This window comes from Rousettus aegyptiacus, unplaced genomic scaffold, assembly GCF_014176215.1.
Source record: "Rousettus aegyptiacus isolate mRouAeg1 unplaced genomic scaffold, mRouAeg1.p scaffold_m13_p_10, whole genome shotgun sequence".
NCBI classification, from domain to species: Eukaryota; Metazoa; Chordata; class Mammalia; order Chiroptera; family Pteropodidae; genus Rousettus; species Rousettus aegyptiacus.
In genome coordinates this window covers 19,329,909-19,345,582 of record NW_023416285.1, presented here as the reverse complement: position 1 = coordinate 19,345,582, position 15,674 = coordinate 19,329,909, and the positions used below count along the sequence as shown (strand labels likewise).

General features: G+C 33.0%; 1 pseudogene; it reads left to right on the top strand.

The window, feature by feature from the left end:
* Window positions 1–5,598: 5,598 nt before the first annotated feature.
* LOC118609279 lies at window positions 5,599–5,717 on the top strand (annotated as a pseudogene).
* The last annotated feature ends 9,957 nt before the right edge of the window (window positions 5,718–15,674 follow it).

Sequence of the window (15,674 nt, the reverse complement as noted above, 5' to 3'; positions counted from 1 at the left end):
TCAAGTTATAATATATTTTATTAAGCAAAGTTTGTCCCCTTTAATTTAGTATAAATTCTGATGAGCTTATCACTTATATAAATAGTGGCAGTTTTCAGAGATTTATCCTGAGAGTGGAGGTAAAAGGGGTGGGAAATGAGTTTATAAAACCACAAAGAAATGGCATTCTCCTTTGGGTCTTATTTAGAAATGTTGAACACCATGATAATATTTGAAGAAAACTTATAAATCAAGTAAACCCTATATTTAAATACTTTCTCAGTTCTGTTTCAGTATACATAGTGGCAACCTAATTAACTGTTCCATTGGGTTTTCATTTTTTTTCAGCTGCTAGAAAATTAATAGGATATAGTTTTCAAAACTATATCTTTCTTTTGGTATAAGACATATAGTAAAACCATCAATTGGCCTCAGTTGTATATAATTTTTCATTATTGATATAAAGGAACTTTTAGCACAATCTAAAATCATATTTAAAAAATTAAAAATACTATTAAAACGATTTACTGTTACCTTAACTTTTCAATTATCTATGAAATATCTCACTTTTTTTTTCTAGCCAGACTTAGTGTTCACACTATACTTAACCAAAACTAAAATTTAAAAGATCACAATGAAAGAGCTTTATATTAGAAAAGATAAGTGGCTCACATGAATGTGACAAGTCAGCATTTCAATGACAAGTCCACAAGTTAGTACCAATACAATGTAATACAAATTTTAGCATCTGAGTTCTTATTCTTAATATATATATGCTCTCTCTCTCTCACATAAACATATATATATAACATATACTTATACATACATGTACTTTATATATACATATATCCATAAATATAATGCTATTTCTTCTTCACATATTTATTTGACAGTTATTTAGAGCCTATGTGATAAAAATTATAGAGGGTATTGGAAAAACAAATAAGACATGGCTCCTCAAAGGCCATGATCTAGTACAGAAAAAAATTCGAAGAGATAAATAACAGCATAATTTTAAAAGATGTACATAATACAATGGAATCATGAAGAGAAAAACTGACAATGCTCTGAGAAGGAAGAGACTTCACAGACTAAAGGAGTGACGTCAAGTTTTGAGAATAATTTCAAAAGTCGAATCGTGTTTGCTAGGAAAAAAATGAAAGGGTAAGCTGATCATTTACTTATTCTATACGTAAGCAGTCATAAATTCTTATAATTTTCCATCTTTAAAAAAATTCTGCTTTCACTGCTCCCATTTGTTTTCCAGAAAATGCAAGTATTGTTTCCATTTATGTCCACACAATAACACAGTAATAATTTTTTAAAATAAAAACATTTATAAGTGAGACTCATTTTGTGTTCACATTATTTCAAACAAGTGGCAGAATAGTTTTGGTTTTTACTGAATTAATGAGTTGTTTTAAATTTGGTAGACTTGGATATAAATAAGCCAAACAATATGACTGAAATATTTAGTTAAACCACCTTTCCTTGTCCTTTATTCTAAGTATACGTACAGAGTTCGAGGAATCTGGGGCTGATCAAGGAAAACGTTCCGACTATGTGGTGCAGTAGCATGCACAAGCTTTCCTGGGCCATGCTGTGGCAGGTTTACCTACAGAGGAAAGACCTTCACAGCAAGAGTTATGTGGAGGTGTTGCATGGGGGTCACTACTCCGAAGAGGAACTAAGCCAGGGACCTTCCCAGGAGAGATGTTAAGTCAAGAGGGGAACAGGGTGTTCATGTGCAGGGGTGTCCCCCAGGAGCATGGCAGGTCGTTTCTGAATCTCAGAAGGGCAGTAGAAGCTTGGGATCATTGTGACCTGGGGCTTTTTTTTTTTTTTTTTAATCTATTATTGATAGATATCCAGGGAGTTTCATGGGATATGCAAAGCAGGAAGGCTCTAAGGCACTAAAATCTGCTTGTTTGGGGTATTTAAAAAATAATTTAATGTGTAAAAAATTGAGTTTGGCACCAGCAGGCTTTTTTACTAATAGATCTTAGCCTGCAGTGAAGAAATAAATAACCAAAGGGCCAATACACAGATAATTTTTGGCACATTTACATAACAGTATGTAAAAAGAAGTAATATTGAAATGACTGGAAAGGTCAATAAGATTGGCTAAATAACCAGGCAAGTCAGCATCATTTTACCTTTAGGGTAAATCTCATGGATTAACAGCCTCTGATAATATATCCCACTAACCACGGCTTTCAAAGACCCATTAAGATGATAAATTCTTAACGAAGATAATGATTTTAATTTATTGACTTAATGACTCCTTACATACTTGCCAAAATATCTTTGTATTCAAGGAAAACATCTGATATTAATAGTATAACCAAGTATTTATATTTTAGTCCTATTACCTCAACCAACAGATACGGATCATTTAAGTTTTATCAGTATAGTTATTGTTGCAAAAAATTTCATTTGCAAGACGTGAAAATTTATGTGTTGTGATTACACAAATTAAAGAGCATAATAACACCCTTAAAGCATATGGGCCAAGTGGAAATGTTTTATTAATCCATGTTAATCCATGTATTACATTGTTAAAAACATAATGGAGATGTCTCCATCTCGTTTCTTTAAATAATCATTTGAATCTATCTAATTTGAGCATTTGCTTCTTCTCATCACTGTCCAATGACTCATTTGTGTGTGTGTGTGTGTGTGCGCGCGCACGCGCGCACGTGTGTGTGTAAAAGTGAACGGGGCCATGACTGAAATTCAGAACAACCACAATTCTTTAAGTGAGAGAAATGATATGGAGAGTGAGGGAAACTTCAGAGTTTAAATCATAGTATAAGTCTTTCTTTCCTTTTTAGTAATCGGGGATCCAATTGAAAGCGAAGAGCTACTATATTCCACTTCCTGTAATGACATATAATGCTTATCATTATATTTGTATCACATTATTCTATTTTTCCAAAACAAACTAAATCTGAGTCTGTGCTCCCATTGACATGAGAAAATTCTCATGAAAAAAATTTCCTTACTGTGGCTTTCTTCTTAATCATTCATCTAATTGTCTGAACATCCAGGGACTTCAGATTTCCATACTTTTGAGTCTTTATTATCTTTGACCTACATTGGTCAGCAAGTCCTGTCCCAAAGGCTTCATTCCCTGAAAACAGACCAGTATAGCTGCTTCTTTGTCATGAGTACCCATTTGGTCTTTTACTGAGAAAATAAATCAGTAGGTCCACTTTATGATAGGTAATCACAAGAATTTGTCCTCTAACCATCCTTAGCTCCAGACACGTTGGCCTTCTCATGTTCCACATTAAAACACAACCAGTGTCCATGATTACCCATATAACACATTCCGCTCTTTAAAAAAGTCTACGTATAACTTGGAGATAAGGGAAATGTCACAACTGTAGAACTGCTAGAAGTCCTAGCCTGACAGAGGTGGGACAAAATCAAATAAAATACTCTCTCTCTGACACTTCTAAAACTTAAATAGGGATTGTTTTTCTAGTAAAATTTCTGGCTATATTCTTATTACTTGGTTTAGAGTGGCAAGTCTGTTTTCCTGTGTTTAAAGAAAAGTAAAATAGCTTTCTTGCTGATATTCAGGAAGTGATCACATTTCATTTTTTGTAAAATACATAAAGATATTTATTTTTATATTTTGCCAAAAGATTTATGTAAATTTATGTGGTACATTTATTCATAAGTTGCATGGTGCTTGTGGAACTTCACTGTGAGAAATGATGACAGTCATCGTTTTATTCATCTTGTCTCATCCCTGTCCTATTTTTCTTTGCTCTAATAAGCCAAAAGTTATGTAAAATCAGCCATAGGAATAGTTAAAGTAGAAACTTCATTTATGCAATGGGCCAGAGAGACCATATCAATTTATAAAAGATAATTTTTGGAAAGCTACCAAGATGAAAAGATGAGAAGACTGGAAAGAAAAAGAGAGGGTGTATGTGTGTATGTGTATGGAGAGAGAGAGAGAGAGAAAAAGTGAGAGAGAGAGAGAGAGAGAGAGAGAGAGAGAGAGAGAGAGAAAGAAAGAAAGAAAGAAAGAAAGAAGAAAGAAAAAGAAGACAGAAAGACAGAAAGACGACACGACCCGCCAATAACAGACCACAACTCCGCCCTCCAGCCATCCCTCCCCCTCCCCTCCCCCATCCCTCCCTCCCTCCCTCCCTCCCTCCCCTCCCTCCCTCCCTCCCCTCCCTCCCTCCCTCTCTCCCTCTCTTCCCCCCCTTCAAGGAAGAGTTTGGTATAATGGTGGAAAAACAGAAATGTTAACTGCATCTACCTGTCTTGATTTGGAATCATGGCTTTTTCCTGAGGTGTGAGTTTTCATATTTGCTGGACCTCTGAAAATGGAGTGCCATTGAAGTATTTTGGCATATGCTTAATCAAACATTTGCTTTGCAATATCAGTCTTTTGTCTCCTCTACATCTAACAGATGCCATCCTTTCAAGACATTTTCTTATTCTCAATTTTTTTAAATAAAATATTACCAAGCCTCCCTATAGCTATTTTTGATCTGCTAAGCAATATCTGTTAACAGAGTTCCAGAGTCTATGCCAAGACAGGTTTGTAGATGGAAGGCACAGCTCTTTTTTTTTTCTTCCTTCAATTGTGAGTCATTTAATATCTTACCTAGATTACAAGTTAATTTTCTTTGTTTTTACTGCTAAAACCAATATAAGCATCTATCTATAATTTTTTTAGGGGGAAACATACATTATGCTTTTAAATACTTTAAAATATTTTAAATATTTTAAAAACATAAGCATTTTATGGAGATGATATCATGCAAATGAATGATCCATGGTCCCTAGAGTCAAAGAGTATGAGCTTGGATTTTAAATTTGTCACTTGCTAAATTTTGTAACATGAGATTATTGTTTTACTTCTTTGGACTCCTCAGTCCCAAGTGGGCATAATATTAGTTTCTTCCTCAATCGTTTGCTGAAAATATATGAAGAAATAATAACTTATGAAGGGAATAAAATAATTTTGTGCACAGATTAAGTACTCAATAATATATTTTATATTGTTATTTTTACCTAATATTTAATAAGAAGATTGGAAAGTTTTTTAATATTTTCATTAGTTTGCATTTTATGTCTTCCTTTTTTCTGATATAAAACAACCATATTTATGTACCAACAAATATTAAGTAAAATTATTCTGAACCCAATACACATATCAAATTGATGGAAGGCTGAGTACAAAAGGTGAGTAGTGTAGAGAAATCGGGCCACATGAGAGCTTGCTGCGGTTACTCAGAAAATATTGCTAATAGCATAGACGACCAACAAAGACAGATTTGTCAGGGGTTTACATAAAACTTATCAGAGGCAGCAATTATTTGACTGACTTACTATTTCCTGCACAACATGCAAAACCAATTCACATTATTTTCTAATTTTTAAAAATACAATAGCAACTTTAATATATAATATCTAATCATTGTATAATATCTAAATATGTAACTACAAAGTTGAGAAAAATATTATAAAAAAAATTCTACCAATATGTCTGCTACTTGCATTCAGTGTACCACCATAAAAAGTAGCAATAAGACCTACAAAAAGCAGAAAACAACAGCTAATATTAAAACATCAAAGTACTGAAAAACCATCTATAGCCATGCCACCCTAAATGTGCTGGATCTTGTCTGTTCTCAGAAGCTAAGCAGGGTCAGACCTGGTTAGTACTTGGATGGGAGATCACCCAGGAAGACCAGGTGCTATAGGCACACACACACATAAAAAAAGTACTGAAAAACTTCTAAGATGGAATACATTGACGTTCAATGTATTTTATAGCTTATTTTGAATGAATGTTCATATATATGATTATATATATGTGCATAGTTTTTAGAAATTCATTTAAAATTACTTTGCATATAACTTCCTCTTTATTTACTAACATTTACTGAAATACAGTCTTTTTATAGGCCACTTTTTTCATAGTAAACCTTATTTTTTCAAGTATAATTTAATTATATTGAAGTGTACAGGGCTGAATTATATAGTCTGAAGGGTCTTATTAAATATATATACTTGTTTAACACATATCCCTGTTAAATTATAGAACATTTTTGTAACTTCAGAAAGTTTTCCTGGTGCCCTTTCCCTGTAGATCACTGTGTCTGCTAGAAACAACTACTGTTCTGATTTCTATCAGACAGATTAATTTTGGCCATTGCAGGATTTCATGGAAATCATGTACCATGTCCTCTTTTGATGAGCTTATTTTACTCAGCATATTTTTTTTGAAATTTATCCATGTTGTTGTGTGTATATGTAATATGTTCCTTTTTGTACCACATTTGGCAGATATTTGAGCTGTTTCCATTCCCAACTATTATACTGTTATGAATATTCATATCTCAAAGTGATTGAAACTTCCATGTACCATAATAAGTTTAGTTAACATCCGTCACCTCACAGTTACAATTTTTTTCCTTATGATGAGAACTTCTACTATTTACTTTTTAGCATCTTGCAAATACCAATATGATATTATTAAGTATTGTTAACTAAAGTCATCATGTTATACACCACATCCCCATGACTTATTTATCTTATAATGGGGAGTCTGTATTTTTTTTTTTTTATCATTTTTAGCTTAAAGTCTGTTTTGTCTGTTATAAGTATACATAGTCCTGCTTTCTTTTGGTTACCTTTTCTTGAAATATCTTTTCCCATCTTTTTAATCTTAGTTTATATGGATTTCAAAACCACTGTGAGTGTCTTGCGGGCAGCATTTCATTGGATTTTTTTTTTTTTAATCCACTCAGCCACTCTAAGTATTTTGATTGAATAATTTAATCCATTTATATTTAAAGTAATATTGATAGGTAAAGACTTACTGTTGCCATTTTGTTAATTGTTTTCTGTCTTATAGATCTATTGTTCCTGGTTTCTTATTTTTCTCATGTGTGATTTGATGATTTTATGTGGCTGTATGATTTGATTCTTTCATTATGATCTTTTGTGTACTACAGATTTTTCCTTTGCGGTTACCATAAGACTTAGACAGAATAGCTTGTATTTATAGTACTCTATTTTAAGCTGATACTTTGAAAGCATACCTAAATTTACATTTTACTCCTCCCCTCAAATTTTTTGGTTATTGATGTTAAAATTTACATGTTTTTTGCTGCGTATCCAATGACAAATTATTGTAGTGATGGTTATTTTCAATGTTTGTTTGACTTTTAAACTGCAGTAGTAAGTGAATTATATACCACCAATACAACACTAGAAAATCTGATATTGACTTTATATTTATCATTCTCACTGAGTTTTACACCTACATGCATATGATTTTACAATGTTAATTATCATCCTTTATTTCCCCCTGAAGATCTCCTTTCAGCATTTCTTGTAAGGTAGATCCAGATATATTCCTTCAGCTTCTGTTTTTTCGGGAAAGTATCTCTTTCCCCCTTTATTTCTGAAGCATAGATTTACTGGGTACAGTATTACTGGTTGTTAGGTGGGTTTTTTCTTCTTCTTTCTTTCAATATTTTAAGTATATCATTCTACTCTCTTCTGGCCCGAAAATTTTGTTGAGAACTCCATCCATAAATTTGTCGAGGGGAAGGGGTATCCCTTGTATGTGACATGCTACTTTTGCTGTTTTTCAAATTATCTTTTTGACTTTTGATAACTTAATTATAATGTGTCTTGATGAAGCCCTTTTCAGGTTCATTCTATTTGAGATCCTTTGGGCCTCATAAATCTGAATGTTCATTTTACTCCCCGGGTTTAGGAGGCTTTCAGCCCTTATTCTTTCAATATACTTTCTAGCTATTTCTCTTTTCCTTTTTCTGCAGATTACTTATGATATATTCTATCCCTTGATGGTTTTCCATAAATCCCATAGGCTTTATTCATTCCTTTTCATTTCTTTTTTCTTTTTCCTTCTCTGACTAGATAATTTCAAATGACCTATATTATAGTACACCAATTCTTTATTCTACTTGGTCAAGTTTATTACTGAAGCTCTCTATTGAATTCTTCAATTCGGTAATTGTATTCTTCAGTCTAGGATTTCTGTTTTATTGTTTGTTTTGATGGTTTCTATTTCTTTGTTGAAATTCTCATTTTGTTCCTGCATTGTTTTCCTAATATTAATTTTCTGTCTCTGTATTCTTGTAGTTCACCAAACTTCTTTAATAAGATTATTCTAAACTTATTGTCAGACAGTTTATAGATCCCCCCATTAATTTAAAGTCAGTCACTGGACTTTTTATTAGTTTTCTTGGTGGAGTCATGTTTACCTGCTTTATTAGGACCCTTCGTTCTTTACATTGGTATCTGTGCATCTGTGTAAACAGTGTGTCCTGGGACAGAATTTTTAAAAATTATCTGGAAGTCTTTAGATTTTTGTCAGCTATGCAAACATCTTCAACTACTGGGTTTTTTTAATATATATCTTATCTTGTTATGTCAAGAAATATTTACTGAACACCTAACATTAGCTTTATGATGGGCCAGAGCATTAGATATATCAGACAAAATTATTGCCCCTATGGAACTTGGAGGCTTATAGAAGTAGAAATGATAGGCAGGCAAAAAAAAAAAATAATAAATAAATAAATAAATAAATAAATAAATAGGACATAAAAATTATTAAAGTATTGTAAGTTCTATTGAGCAATGTAAAACAAGAAAGGGAAGTACAAAGTAAAGAATATGGGGTAGCTTGTTTAGTGAAGAACTAAGAAATTGATAATGGCAGTGAAGGACGGAGAAATGTTCGCACGGAAGAAAGAGTAAGTAAAAACTAGTATTTATTGTTTTGGCAAACCAGCAGAACAGGCATTATAGTTAAGATTGAAAGACTGTTGGGGAGGTACAGCATAGCAGAAGATTCTCTAGTGGAGATAATCAGAGATCATATTCTGATGGGCTTTGCAGGCTACTGCAAAAATACACTGAGTTTTACTTTGAAAAAATTAGGACTCACTGGAGGGTTTTTAGCAGAGAAATTGAATGTAGCAACACTTTAACAGGGTTATTCAAATTGCTGTGTTGTGAACAGGCTCACTCTGGAGAACAGTGGTGGAGAAGCCTAGAAATCAGTGTGGAGGTAACTGCAATCACCTAAGCAATAGAAGATGGTGGCATGGGTAAGGGTAGTGAAGAAAGTGAAAAGAAACATGGAAATTTGAGATTATTTAAATTTAAGAGACAATAGAATGTGATGAGATATTGTATTTATGGTGTGAGATAAAGATAAAAATCAAAGATACAAGGTTTTGGTTTCACAGTTGGAAAGATATATAGAATTGTTTTTAATAGAGATGAAATCTTCTTTAGTTCCTTTACTAAAAAATTTTCGTTTACTTTCCTACTAAACTAAAGTTGTTAATATCTCCAGGTTTCTGATTGTCTCTGTTCTCTTCTTGTTTATTATTTTAAACCTATATATATTTTACATTCATTTTATTATAGTCTCAGAGAGAGAAGAAGAATAACATGAATAGAGTTTACCTTTTTATTGGAAGGTCAACAAACTGTTTTTCAGGATTCGAGAATGATAATAATCTGACTTTTTAAGAGGGAATAAAAATATCTTCAACTTATTAACTATTTAAAAAAATAATTTTAATATTAAAGCAATACTATATGTATCATACTGAAAACAGTGCATTTTTCATGTTGGGCATACCTAGAGTCAAATCTTATTTCCTCTATTGCCAAGTAAGGTGTATTTTCAAACCAAAAAATTGTATGCATGCCATAGATTTTTTGAACATTAAATTAAAAATTACAAGTACAGTACAGACTACAATACTTGACAAGGCTTGACATATAATGAGGACTCAAAATGTTTTAAATAATACCATTAATTGACCCTGATTGAGAACTAATAAATTTCAGGATCAGCAGTTCTAAACCAAGATACTGTTCTTCACTACTATCTTTCCATTTTGTTTTAAATTAATACATAATGGAACTTAGACAAATATAGAGACTAGTTATTCAAGTAGCTTCATTTCACAATGATTATTGGTAACTCTCACCCTGAAAATTTTATGACTGTTTCACCAGACATTCATCACAACCAATACCTGAGCATTGTCTGGTTGATGTCTAAAATGATGCCCAATAAAAGTATTCTGTGTACCCCAATATGTGACAAATCACTGGTAGTATATAAATTAATAAGAACTATATATTAAAACCCTGTGTCTTGATGCATATAGTTCTCTTCTGAGGAGCTTATCTCAGAGATTCTTCAAATATCCTCTCTCTCTCTCTCTCTCTCTCTCCACACACACACACACACACACACACAGACACAGACACACACACACACACATACACACACACATATATATATACACACATATATGCATATATATAAAGCAATTTGCAAAGATACAGTGATTAAATGACCAAAAAATAACAATTTACAATTTGTCGTTGGATATACTTGGGTTCAAATTCCAGTTCTTATGCTTCCTGATTCTCTGCTGTTGCATAAGTTACTTGTTATCTGTAATATATATATATATATATATATATATATATATATAATGTTAAGAGAAAGAGTAAAATAATCATTGCTATGCTTGCACATTGTGTTCTGATGGTGTTGATGTGTTCCAGGTTGTAGCTTTGGGCACTTACACATATTCAAAGTATTTGATAATTAATTCTGCATGGACCTCAACAAATGAGGGAAAAAAAAGTGCCTGCATACAACCTGTGTACATAACAGTATAGAGAAACGGAATAATAGAACTCAGATAATCCCTCTTGACCTTCACACAGGGCAGATATAATCAGCATTCTACCACCTCACTGATGGAAAAATGCAGATAGCAAGTAACTTATGCAACAGCAGAGAATTAGAAAGTGTAAGAACTGGAATTTGAACCCAAGTCTATCCAACAACCAATCGTAGATTAGTTCTATTTTTGGTCATTTAATCACTGTATCTTTGCAAATGGCTTACCTACAAATTTATTAAAATTTGTTTATCCAATGCAGAATTTTACATTTTTCCTTTAAAAAAAAAAAAAAAAAAGACTGCTTAGCTATTGTAAAGTAGAAGTAAGAGTGTAGTATCTAGAAAAATTTCATCTACTGGATCTGAAATTTTGGATATTTCTTCAGCAATAGTAATTTTTGGTAAGCCTCAGTACATTCTATTGGCCTGATAGACTTTGTCTCATTTTCAAAGGTATGTAATAACTTAGTTAATCAAGAATTATAAATAAATCAATTACAAATTATGATGCTTTAAATCATTTTTTAAAGAAAGAAAGAATTGCTCAAAATCAAGACCATGCACACAAATATTGCACAGAAGGAATGAAAGCTTTGCCTTTCAGGAAAATTTATAGATGGAGAGGTAACTAAAAATCATTTGAGGCTCCAGAATATAAATGTATGATACAGAACTCTGAATACGCATCCTTTTTGTCAAAAACATTAGCACTATACTTCAAAATTCCATCACAAAGCATCAAGCTTTTATCGCAAAACCTAAAAACCTGTTCTAGAGAATTGTGCAATCTGAAATTCTATATAAGCAGATGAAATTTAGGCTCACAGAGGCCATGTTTTTCATATAGATATGCCTAGAAGCACAATTCCTTGTAGGTAGCTCTCCTTGGACAGTTCTAACATTCTGGGGGGAGGTATGTTTAGCATAAAACATTTGACACTGCAGGATATATACTGTGGGATATATACATAGTTTAAATAGTTCTCTTGACTTCCGGCAATTTCTGACAAACTGGAAATCCCAGCGGGAACTAAAATGACATTGACAGCTATGGAATGATCTGCATTATATTTCACCTTCCAGCATATTTACTCTTTCAATAAAGTATATCATCGAGAGGGATGAGAAATCTGTCAGTTCACAAATACAACACAAATGAGAAATGACAGAAATTTTGTTGTTTGTATGAATAGGGTCTGATGTGGAGCTTAGTTAAAGTCTCTAGACTCATATAAAGCTGAGAGAGTCATTTTATTGTGATGTTTCTAAAATCTATTTGCCACCCAGTTGAATTCGAGGAATGAATGAAGCCACCACATAATTTAATAATAAATCTAATAATATCTTAAGACACAGAGCCTTGCCATCTATAGAACCTACAAGTTGCCTGTCAGTCTCTCATTTCTAGAAACTGTTCTTTTCACACATATGTTATTGGCCACTTCAGTGAAGTTATCCATGGAAATATTAATATTCCTGAATATGTACTCTTGAGTGGTAGTGATGGGGTGATTATGACCTAACATACACCAATCAGGCCCTTTCTTGGGGATTTAGAATTGGGAATAAAAATAGTAGACTGTTCTTTCTTGGTTGATTGGATCAGTGATATTAAAAGGCAGGAAGTGTGTACTGAGCAAATTCTATCTGTAACTTGAAAAAGGAAGCAACAGATACACTTATTTAGATAGAAAAAAAAGATAAAGCAGTCATGCAGAAAAAGGCAGAGGGGGAGAGAAAATTCATTGGCTCTCAGTACCTAGCTAAAATCCATTGAGACCCATTTGTTTTCTGAAATAGGCCTCTTTTGTCTCTGAAACACTTTTGTTTTTCCTAAGCTAATGCAAGGTGTTGATGGAATCAAAAGAGTTCTCACTAATATTTTCTATTAACAGAAATAAAGTGTTTCTAGTCATGCCCCTTCTGGCAGAAAGCATACATTAAACAAATATGATAACGAAGAATACCGATAGAATAAGCAGCATTTTAAGTTTTATGTCTGATAATATGGGTAGCAAGGTAGAAAGATATGGGTTTTAAAAGCCAAAAACATAGACTCTGACTCTGTCTCTTATATATGTCGTCTTGAGTTAATAAATAATTACTTTCTTCATCTTAGTGTTCTCAATGACCAGATTTATGTGCAGTCATGCAAAGCCTCACATTCAGAAGGATCTCGCGGTTTAATGTTTAGTTTTTATCGAGTTCAAAGTCTTAATCATTTTGCCTTCTGATTTGTGGTTTGTTAAGTGAAGTTTGATTGTACAATGAGATCTGCGCTAGGATTTTGGAGCTTCACATGGCCCTGCTTCCTATTGTCTCTAATCTCCTCAGGGCGGGTTCTTAACTGTTCATCATTTCTGACCTTCTGGCACCCTGGGCCCCACTCAAACTCCTTCTCCCAACACTGGCTTTGCAACTTTAGCTGCTCTTCCCCCAGGACTGCAACTAGGCTGCAACAGTGGGAGTGGTACTCCACCATCACTCTCTGCCCCTGATGGGAGACTGGGACAGGGATTGTCATGTCAGATATATGTCTCATAGGCCCTCAGGGCAGCGCAAGGCAACCACTCCTACCTTGGGATGACAGTACCACAGCACCACATAGCTGGCAGGTGTCTCTGTGAGTGTCTCTCTCCTATTTCCTATTCAGCTACCAAACGTGTCTTAATATACAGATGGAGATCTGTGATTGTTCATCCACAGAGTGCTGGAGCAGCGGGGCTATGAAAAAAATATATTGACTTTCCTGGTGTTTTCCTTCTACTCTGGGCTCTGCAAATTATGTGGCCAGCCTTAGCTCTGGGGTGGAATAAAGACTCATCCTGATTCCAAACCAGGGGCTAGTGCTTCCTAGGCTTCTCTAATGAAGAGGTTGGTAGAATTCTAAGAAGCAATTTGCATTTTTTTTTTTTTTTTTTGGTTTAAAGGAAGACAAGTCATAGGTGGGTAGAATAAAGAAAATACTGACGAGAAGAAAGCATAAAGTCCTTCTCCTCTGAATCACCCTCTATAACCATTGTGCAAGCATTTGCTTGCAGGACAGCTGAGAGCTATCCTCAGCAGGGAGCAGCATCCTCTAATTTAGCCCATTGTGTTATTTTTAGTAAATAAAAGATTAAGAAACACCATAGAGTTACAAGAAATGGAGGATACTGAAAGATATGAAAAAGTTAAGATAAATTAAAACTGTCAATATAAAGTACATAGTGAACTATACTACATAGTAGGTGTTTGATATATAGGAGTTATTATATGAAAATTTTGATGAAGTGGGCAGCTGAAAACCAACTTCATGGTGTTATACTTCTTCCGTCTAAATAAACACATTGAAGTTCTATCATAAATCAGTTAGCTCTCGATTCTCTACAGTAAAAAAGACATGGGCAATTTGATATAGTTGCAAATAATAGATGTTTAAAGACTTCATTTTGGATAATAGTTTCAAACCTTTACCAGTTCTGCTAACATAAGAAGCAACACTGATTGACCGGATTTTTACCTCTTCCCCCTGTCCCTGCTCACTTACTAGTAAAGGTGCTAATAAGCAGTGAACTAGTAAAAAGGCAGACAGGAACTGAAAGAAATGATATTAAGGGGTTGATTTCTTATAAACTAGTAACTCATAAATTATATAAATTCAAGCTATAGCCATACACAGAGATGCATTCTTAGATGCTGAGTATATGTAAATTATATTCAATTTTCAAATAAGAACTTTTTGAATTCATAGTGTTCAATTGGCTGGATTCAACCAAATAAACCAATGAATAATTTTAGTTATTTTTATGAAGGAGGATTTAGATGTAAATTAAAGAGTTTATATCAGTGATTTAAAAAATATTCAAAACTTGTCTAATATTGCAACTGCTTTATAATTAAACCTCTTTATAATTATACAGTCAAGTCTCATAGCTATATGTAAACCCTGTCATTAATAGCATAACAAATAATATTAATTTGATATATTTGGAGTTGAGGAATTGAAATTTTAATGTAGACATAGATATAGCCAAACTTTGTAAGGTTACTTATGTCTATGTGATTTCACAGATGATGGAATGGTGTAGCAGGAAGCAATTGTTGAGACTGTTGAGTGCTTATTATTTCATAGATAAGAAACCAAGGAGCAAAGATAATAATTATACCATAAATTGTACAGCCAAGTCTAGATAACAGAGATATACTGCTATCTACACTTAGTAGCTGCTTCTAAAATCAAACTAAAACTAATGTCTGCTACTGTTTAGAATATGAAAAGTAAATCTCCACTTACATGATTATAATTTACATCTTTCTCTAACAAATTATATCATCACATTTCATAATTCATAGTTTATGTAAATTCAAAAGTAGAAGAAAGCTTAGACCCTCATGTAATGGCACCATAAAAGATTTGTTTGTTTTGAGGGCAAGCCAGGTCCTTAAGGCAAGCCACCTCATTATGAAGCTAATATTTTATTCCCCTTTTTATAAATATGTTAATATCATTTGGAAAACTTTTCAGATATGAATACAATAAAGTGGTCTTTTTAGAACAGAACTATGAGGGAAACCTAATAGGTATTGGAAATCCTATTTGATGTCATCATTTTAGAGCCAAAGATCTGATTAATATTCATTGGTTTTGTCTGAAATTGAAAGAATATAATGTTTATCAACATATAATGATGTTTGTTCATTACATTGATTTTTATTATGAGTTTTCACAATTTGAAATAATAACCACAATAGCAATCCAAATAGATTTCTGATTGTTCATTGTTTATAGCATCTGTAGAAAATATGTTGGCATGACATTCGCAACTAACATGCTTTATTTAAAATTAAGGGGAAAATAGTGCTAATTATAAACATTGTCTGTAATGGAGCTTTGTACTTTACATAATTACATTTTGTAAAAGAAAGGAGGCGAGCTTGGTCTGACTTCATTTTTCCATTAGAAAGGATCTGACTATCT